This window comes from Lotus japonicus, chromosome 1, assembly GCF_012489685.1.
Source record: "Lotus japonicus ecotype B-129 chromosome 1, LjGifu_v1.2".
Classification (NCBI taxonomy): domain Eukaryota; kingdom Viridiplantae; phylum Streptophyta; class Magnoliopsida; order Fabales; family Fabaceae; genus Lotus; species Lotus japonicus.
In genome coordinates this window covers 56,259,841-56,268,379 of record NC_080041.1, presented here as the reverse complement: position 1 = coordinate 56,268,379, position 8,539 = coordinate 56,259,841, and positions in this window count along the sequence as shown.

Below are 8,539 nucleotides of genomic sequence, written 5' to 3'. Positions count from 1 at the left end.
ACAGTCAAAACCCTAGGCGAAAGGATGGTCCTCCAGAGCATAACGCGATGTTCCTTGGGCAACGCAGGATCACACACGTTGGGATAAGAATTTCTCAGCCAGAAAGGGCCACGAACAGCCTTGCTGTAAGGGGAAAAACTGGAACAATAATGCTTCAACTCGAGAAACATGGTAAAATACTTTCTGAAATCAGCCTCAAAGCTCGACGCATCATAAGTCGGGGTCAGGGTCTCGAGCCTGTGGGCATCAATCCTGGTGTTAGAAACAGCTGGGGGATCATCTTGTACCGGCAGGAGAGATTCGAATACCGCATTCAACCAAAGTTGAAATAGCCAAAGAGGTCCAGCCGCATTCAGAGAAACGGTCTTGGTATTCCGAATATCTTCGACAGCTTCATTCAGCATCTGATAAAGGTTACCAAGAACAAGCCTAGCCATGGCAAGTTGTCGACCCTCGTGGAGTAAATTGGCTAGAGGTAAAAGTTTGGCAGGTATACGCAAAGACTTGGTACAAAAAACGTAGGCTGAAAGCCAATACAGCAAGAATGCGACATGTTCAGCATCAGATACCTCATCACTCTCGACATAATGGTCCTTGATAAATCGGCTAAATGAAATGTTATCAGTGGGAATCGAGATGGGTTTAACAGCCGCAGACATGGAGTGATAATCATCACCAATGGGCCATAATCCAGTGATGGCAGCAACATCCAGGAGGGTTGGGGTAATCATGCCAAAGGGAACGTGGAGGCAATTAGTAGACCTCTCCCAAAAGTAAAGCGCGCTCAATATCATGGCAGGGTTATACGAAATTTGGGATCTCGACAGCTGAATCAAATCGAGAATCCCAACATTTTTCCAGTGTTGTCTCTTGTGCTTCTCAACCCTATCTAACCATTTGAGATAGGCTTTGTCATTGGCAGAAGGGTTAGGAGGAGCTGAACGAAAAGCCCGTTTTGGGTCATTAAGGAATGGCATGCGGTAAGAAGGTTAGAAAGCCAAAATAAGCTCCTCTCCCCTAACACTAGGATGAAATGACTCATGTTCCTCAGGAAGACTATTGGGCCTATCATGCTTTACTACTTTTAAAGGACCCAAAATGGTGCGTAAAGTACCATTAACAGAGAAAGGAATGAGTACCTGGGATTTCCAGATAGCTCTCTTCTCTGCTTCGTTGGGGGGTTCTGGGATTGCCACACGCTTGGATTCATCCAGCTTGAGCTCGGTGGCCAACGGAAGGGTCTGCTCAGGGGTGGTCTGCTCAGGGTTGGAAGCCATTGAAGAAAATGATGGTTGTTCTGAAGAAAGTTGAGGAAGACGAAGGGAGAACTCAGGAAGAAGAAAGCTGCAAGCTCTATGTTGTGAGAAGCAAGTAAAGCTTGAAAAGGAATATCAATGGAGTATTTATAAGCAGAAATGCAAACGGAACCCAAGCCGCATTATGCCCCAATTGATAAAATTTGGAGTCCAAGTGATATTTTATTAGTTAAATCATGTCATTGCCCAGCTTTTTGACATAGATGAAATCATGGCCCTAAAAAGGCTATAACTGTCAGCTAGTGGAAAGTCATCATACGTTATGGCCACTGATTGGACTTGAGGATCGGTCGGTCGAGGGTGCAAAACATTTGAATTAATGGGATTGAACGGACGCGATCAAAAACGCTTGGTGTCTTCCAGCTAAGGCAATCGACAACCAACATTTTTGGGGGGCAACTGTTAAGCTAAAATCATTAACACCACGAATCTCGACGGCGGTTGCTCGACAGAAAGGATTATGGTAAAACTGGTGGCTCAGCACGTGGCGACCCCCAAGGGCAAGTTAGTGAAGGCCACATCTCGACAAACTCAGCAGATGAAGAAACTTCGATAAACTCAACGGAAGAAGCAGTTACCGAGTGATGGGCAATTACAAGCACGTGCATGTACCCACGATGCCACGAATGGCAACGGTTACCCACGACCCAAGACCACCCACGTGGCAATTAAAATCACGTGCTCAGAATCTCCGGTTGAACGTGGGGTAAGGCGCCAAAATTCAAACCCACTAAGCCCATACACATTGAAGAAAAACCGCCAAGAACGTGGGGGAGGAAACAACGTTATAAATAGAAGAAGCAGCGTCAGGAAAGGGGTTCCCAACTCAAACTCTGAAAAATTCACCAGAAAGCTCTAATGTCCGCCTCAATGAGACTCAAGGAGCAAGGCGTGATGATGGAGGAGTACGTTACAGAACCAGCCTTTTAGTTTTCTTGCATTAAGCTTGTTAATTTCCAGTTCCTTCGTGCAACTTCTTGTCGAATTCTACGTTTCTTGTAGTTTTCATGTTATTTTGATTTATGTGACTTCATGTAGTTGATCCTTGCTTAATGAAATCCAGTTTTCTTTTGAACCGATCATCACCGTCGAAAAATACTAACTCACACACAACACTTTGGCAAGACGTTTTCTTTAAAGGACCCCGAATCTAAACTTCCTTTAGTCGAACTAAGAGGATATTTGTTTACCAAAAATCACCCTAAACACTTGGCTTGTTGGCTTTGATGAGAACATATGACAGGTTCTTCTTGGTTTGATATATAACAGTGTTATTAATCATGGAATTTGTCATTTCATATAGGGGATAATGTCGCACGCAAATAGTGGAGTGTGAAAACGTGAATAAAAGACATGGGAAATAAACAGAAACATGTCAATAAAGAGTAATGTGAAGGAAGAACAGTGAAAAAGATGAAAAACAAAATAAAGCGACATAATAAAGAAACTATGTGGCAGAAACTCGTCTTAGAAGCTACTCAGAGTCGTTGGAGATGATGGGTAGAAGCAGAAGAAGTCTTGTGGTCGATGTCGAAGGAGGAAGAAAGACTTGAGAAGACATGAGGTTTTGTAGTTATGTGTAACTAAAGAGGTGGTAGTGTGGTACTGAATTCATTGCTTATGATGTTTTTCCAATTTAAAAAACCTTAGAACAACACATGGTCCGCTATTTCCGCAACCATGCGGCCTCGCATATAAAGTTTACTGCGACGTTGCGATTGTGACAGAGTGTTTGTTAGCTGCTACAACCTCCATTTAATTACACTAATATATAATAAATGTTTGTCTACAAGGAGTCACAAGGAAAGTAACTCCGGTGAGATAGAAAGCAATAGCAAAACATAAGATGGCGGAACATGTTACCTACTCTTAATCGTCAAAGAGAACCATTAATTCATAATGAATCAAATCTGCCCAAGTGAATATGGAACCCACAACCAGCCAGTTAACAGTCAACACTCAACAACTCGACGATTACCTCCAATGTTTGAAAACCAAGCCAGTCATTGAACTAGTATAGATATTGATTCACGATTAAGTGGTTCATAGTTTAATGGCCCAACCATGGTTCAACTGTGATGATGCAATCCTTGTGCGTGATGTCGGATTTGAAACTTTAAAACTGTATCGGGCCTTACCTGAACCAGTTGAGGATTGGGGATTAAATTTCCCACCCCAACCACTAAAAATGGCACCCCACCCAAAAAGAAAAAACCCCAAAATACCCCGTCTTCACCTTTTTACATTCTAAACATCCCACCCTCCCTCTTCCTCCTAACTTTCCCTCTCAACCTCACTCACGCTCTAAGGCTATGTTTGGACTGATGGTATGAGATGGGATGGAATGAGATGCGATGAAATATTTTTATGTTCCGTTGTTTGGGTAGTTTAATGAAGGCAGGGCCGTCTCTATCAATATTGAGACCTAAAGCGAACTCTAAGAATTAAGCCTTAATAAAATTAATTTTTTTATATAAATAATTTAAATAAAATTTATTTTTCGGGCTTTTTGAGATTCAAAATCGTTTATTAAATTATCATAATCGATTCTTTTAAAGTTTCTTTTCCAATAGATAATAAAGTCATCAACCCATTTAAACTTTGCTGAGATATTGTTGATCTTAGATATGATTTTATTAATTTTAATTTTGAAAAATTATGTTCCGCATAAGTAACACTTACAAGAATTATTAACATTATTCTATAAGCAATATATGCATTTGGGAAAGAATCAATTCTTTTTACATAATTAAGTATGTCATTGGTGTATCATTTTCTACATGTATAATTTATTTTAAGATATTTAGTTCTGTAAATTAATCCAGTCTATCAATATTTGAGTTTTCATTAGGTTTTAATGAACGTTCAAGATTAAGATGAATTCAAAGAGATCAAATGAAAGGTCACACTCCTCTTCTGTTTTTTATCAATTCAAAATACTCAATAAATTGAATTTAATTAAAAATAAATGTTGCACTTAATAGATTCATTCTTTTAGGCACTCAATATGTTATTTAATTGGTCTATTCTTGGATTATTTCCTTTGAAATATAAACTAGTTTGTTTTAAAAAAAAATTGGGGCCTAAAACAAGGGCTTTACTGGCCTAAGGGTTGAGACAGCCCTGAATGAAGGGTGGGATGAGATGGAAAAGAGTGGGATAGATATCATCCAATTCCATTGAATCCCCCCATTTTTGTTCCCCTCCAATTTCGGAGGTATGGGATGGAACCAGAATTCTATTCTTTTAAAATTTACAGATTTACAATTTTAGCCCTTGTTAGTGATTAAGTAATTCTAAATTTTCACCGTTAGACACTCTTCTCTCCTCCATTGGAATCGTTCTTCTTTCTTTGCATCATTCCTTCAGTCTCCCTCTCCCTCTCTCTCACACTAAACCTTTCATCTTCTTCACTCTCCCCTCTCCTCTTCTCGCTCTCACTCTCCCTCAACTCAACTTCATCCTCTTGTCCAAGTATGGGTTCATCCTCTTCTCCATTTTCTCTTTTTTCGTTAATCTTCATTTTCTCTTTTTTCGTTAATCTACCAAAATAGTTTCCGGGAATTAGATGCCAAAATATTTAATGTTGTAATTTAGTGTTTTCCGGGTTTTAAAACCCAGAAGCCCAAAAATAATTTCCGAGAATTAGATCCCGGAATATTTAATGTTGTAATTTTGAATTTTTCGGTTTTTAGAACCCGAAAGGCATCAAATAGTTTCTGAGAATTAGATCTCGGAAACTTTTATGTTGTAATTTTGAAATTCCCGGGTTTTAAAACCCGGAAGGCATCAAATAAGTTCCGGGATTTAGATCCCGGAAACTAGTAATGTTAAAGTTTTGAGGTTTTCCGGGTTTTATCGCCAGTTCGGATACGCCCAGTCTGAGCCCAAGGCCCCACCATTGAGGAGATAGATGAGGCGTTTGCTGCATTTGGCGCTCATGCCATCTCTCCTCGTATTCGGCCAGCTTTTCGTGCAGATTCGGTCGATGGTTACATGGGTTGGTATGGCCTGGTATCGCACTCGTTCATCATCCCCGACTATGTGCGTGCATAACATGGTGGCATGGTAAGTTTAAATGTCCAGAATTTAATTTTTTCCACTTCGTTTTATTTCTTATTTCTCTAAGATCCAAATTGTGTTCTTTTTCAGGATGGCATGCGACAGATGGATGACTGACTCACAGAGGTGTTGGCTGCAGAGGACGCACCTCCGGTTGGGGGTATCCTTGCCAAGGGACCATCCAGAGGGCCTTAGATTATGTTAGGCAACGCAGCATCTCTTCATTCGTGTACCGTAGGAGGCATAGGGAAGAGGGATCTACCTCCTCCACGGGACCTAGTTCTTGATTAGGATTGACATGTTTAGATTTTGTATTGGTATTTTTAGACTTTGGATTGACATGTATGCTTTTATAATTTTATAAAGTATTTATATTAATTTTCCAACGTTTATTTCAATTTTTTGGGATTTTTCTTGTTTTTGGAAAAACTATATTTTTCAACGTAGGTTGAGTTTCCGAGTTTACAATTTCCTGAAGTTTCTGGAATTAAAAACCTAGGAGAATCCATGTGTGGTTTTTGGGATAAAAACTCCCGAAATGGAGCTAGATATGGTTTCTAAGATATGAAATTCCGGAAGGCATTATTTTCAGGGACATTATGGACAATCTCCACTTTAAATTGGGGTGTTAAATTAGTTGATAGGGGTAGAAAATTTAATGCCCTTGAGAGTTTTGAGGTGGTTTGGGCCATGGCAATGAGCATTAGAAGTGGAGGCGCATAGAAGAGTGGGGGAAGAAAACGAGTGATTGAGATGATGTTAATCTTTTCATGTCATTACTGATGTGGCATTTGATCGAGTTAATTAATCACGTCATTACCAAGTCAACAAACATAAAAAATTATCTGAAGAATCAATTCTGTTCTATTAAAAATTTTGGGTTCTTTAATAAAATGAAAAAAATAAGGGAGTTGAAAAAAGTACCGTAGAAAATCATATACTCCCATCTTATTCTCTAATAAATACATTTGTTTTTGGTTGATGTACCGTCTTTTGCTTCAAATTAATATAAAGTTGTTTTGGACGGTCATTATTAATTTAATCTTATGAAAATAGATAATTAATTATATTTAAAAAATCTAATTAGTTGACAGTGTACAAAAACTTTACACCGTCGGTGCATCAAACTTTTTCTTATTTTTAATTATATTCTTGAAATTTGAAATGCTCAAATTTTTAGTCAAATTCCATCTATTTGTAACTAAAAATATTAAATGAGTGAAAGATAAAAAAAAGTTGTGTATTCTAAATTTTAAGAATTTAGTTAAATAATATTTTCAAAAAAAGGAACTTAATAAAAAAAATGTATTTTTAATGATTAAATTAATCAATACTATATTTGTGGTCAAGGACATCACCGAATCTACTATATTTCTGTCCACTATCTTTCTCTTCTATCTATCTTCTCTTTTTATTATATCCAACAATCTCTAAATCTATTATATTTCTCACTTACTTCTCTCTACTCAACTTATCTATTCTCTACTCTCTTTTCTCAATCTCTCTCTTCTCTATCAAACGAAGCCTAAGAGCTAGGTCCAATCCTAGTAAGGCAATCAACTGATATCGTAAAAAGTAACACAAGAAAGAGGGGTTTGAATTGTGTTCAATTAAACTTGATTTTTTCAAACGATTATAAGTTTATGAAATATTTTCGCAATTGTTTGATGCAGTGGATATATAAGTAAGAGAGTAGACGAGCACACAACAATATATCTTAGTTTACCCACAAACGATTTGGCTACGTCCAACCTTGACTTAACCAAGATTTCCACTAAACAAGTATCAAGGACTTCTCCTACACCAAGTATTAGACAAGACTCCTCCCAACCAAGTATTAGACAGGACTTATCCTAACAAGTAATAGACAGGACTTCTCCCACAATAAGTATTGTTCAGGACTTCTCAAGATCGTTTGGCTTTACAGGGTTCTCTTCTCACAAGAGGGATAGTATAAATTACAAAGCTCGGGAACTACAAAGTGTTTGAGTGAATTTGACTCTAAGGAATACTTTGTGTTCTTGATCTAGAGACAGTTGATTATAAGAATTTGCCTCTTGGGTATTTCTCTATTTGAAGCAAACGATGGCTGAAAGGTTTGACTCTTAAGCCTTTCTTTGAATGTCGCTTCTTGCTTGCTTGAAGAAAATTTTCGACTTAGATGAAAGTTCTAGCTTGGTTTCTTACTTCTGAAAATCTTCAAGTCCTCCGTTTATACTTCAAGAGTATCCAGGTTTTGTTGAGAGTCGTTAGAGCGTGTAGAGCCTCTTGAGTACTAGCCGTTGGATCAAACGCTCTTCTTGTCAGGTGCATTAAATGCACTGTGTCCTTTGCTGAGGCAAAATTCTACTAAGTGTATATTCTCAGTTGGTTGATAGCATAAGCAGCAATGTTCCAGTCCTTTAGGCTTCGTTTGGTAGAGAAGAGAGAGATAGAGAAGAGAGAAGTTGAGTGGAGAGAAATAGGTGATAAATAGAGTAGATTTAGATATTGTTTGGTATGATAAAAAGAGAAGAAAGACGGAGGGGGAGAGAATGAGGTGGAGAAAAGAGAAAAAAATATATTTATTAAAAATAATAATCTAATCCAATTGCTTACTTTTTCTGGCGGTCTAATAGATGTTTCTGGTACCTTATAACCGCCAGAAATGATGGAATATATCCAGAAAAGTGTTGAAGTTGATTCACGTGGTTATTGTAGAATCTCTCTTCACAAATTGGGGAAACCACAAAAAGTGGTAGGGCCCACGGTATTTAATCATCTCTCTTCCCTCTCTTCACCAACCAAACGAGGGTGTTGTGGGTTTCTCCACCCTATCTCTCTCTTCCCTCAATCTCTTCTCTATCTCTTCACAACCAAACACAGTGTTAGTGAGAGAAAGAGGATACTCTGATAGTGACAACGTTGTACTTGTTTCCTTGTCCAATGTTTTTTGTGAGATATCACGTGATTCTTTTCACTTGACTTTCTCATTAATGACAGAGAAATTTCAATTTGAATATGCCGCTCTTTTTCTAGACATTATTTCCACTAGTCAGACTTGGAGATAGACGATGAATGTCTTCATAAGTGTGGTCATCTCTTCTAACAGACGATTAAATCACTTGGATGGTTCTTTCATAAGTGTTTCTAGGTTTATTTATTTTACTATTATGTTTTTT